This window comes from Schistocerca nitens, chromosome 2, assembly GCF_023898315.1.
Source record: "Schistocerca nitens isolate TAMUIC-IGC-003100 chromosome 2, iqSchNite1.1, whole genome shotgun sequence".
Classification (NCBI taxonomy): Eukaryota; Metazoa; Arthropoda; class Insecta; order Orthoptera; family Acrididae; genus Schistocerca; species Schistocerca nitens.
In genome coordinates this window covers 883516986-883518012 of record NC_064615.1, presented here as the reverse complement: position 1 = coordinate 883518012, position 1027 = coordinate 883516986, and the positions used below count along the sequence as shown (strand labels likewise).

The 1027-nt window shown below is 53.6% G+C and overlaps 1 pseudogene; it reads right to left on the bottom strand.

The window, feature by feature from the left end:
- Positions 1 to 313: 313 nt before the first annotated feature.
- Positions 314 to 431, bottom strand: LOC126238196 (5S ribosomal RNA; annotated as a pseudogene).
- Between the last annotated feature and the right edge of the window lie 596 nt (positions 432 to 1027).

Sequence of the window (1027 nt, the reverse complement as noted above, 5' to 3'; positions counted from 1 at the left end):
CCCGATTTCACTTAATGAGAGCTGATGGTAGGATTCGAATGTGGCGCAGACTACACGAAGCCATAGGGTCAAGGCAGTGTGCAACTTGGTGGCGGCTCCATAATGGTGTTTAGCTCTCCGTCTTCAGACCACAAGTCGACCATCGGGACCATCCGACCGCCGTGTCATCCTCAGATGAGGATGCGGATAGGAGGGGCGTGTGGTCAGCACATCGCTCTCCGGGTCGTTACGTTGGTTTTCTGTGACCGGAGCCGCTACTATTCGGTCGAGTAGCTCCTCAATTGGCATCACGAGCCTGAGTGCACCCCGAAAATAGCAACAGCGCATGGCGCCCCGGATGGTCACCCATCCAAGTGCCGGCCACACCCAACAGCGCTTAACTTCCGTGATCTGACGGGAACCGGTGTATCCACTGCGGCAAGGCCGTTTCCCCATAATGGTGTGGGCTGTGTTCATATGGAATGGGCTGGGTTCTAGTCCGACTGAACCGCTTTTCGGCTACTTGGAGACCATTTCCAGCTATTCGTAGACTTCATGTTCCCAAAGAACGATGGATTTTTTTTTATGACAATGCGCCATGTCACCGGCCCACAGTTGTTCGCGATTGGTTTGAAGAACATTCTGGATAATTCGAGCGAATGATTTGGCCACCCAGATCGCCCGACGTGAATCCCACCGAACATCCACGTGACATAATCAAGAGGTCAGTTAGTGCACGAAATCCTGCACCGATAACACGTGCACAATTACGGACGGCTATAGCGGCAACATGGCTGAATATTTCTGCAGGGGGCTTCCACCGACTTGTTAAGTCTATGCCACATCCAGCTGCTGCGCTACGCCAGGCAAAATGACGCCCTACGCGATATTAGGAGGCGTCCTGTGATTTTTGTCACCTCAGAGTTATAGTTTCTGTTAGCCTCTCCCATCCTCTGTCCTGGTTCCACGACACTGTCGGCCCTCACGCTACGACTGGTTCCACCTGGCTGGGAGACTGCCTCATCAGACGACCCGTTAGCTGGCTTTG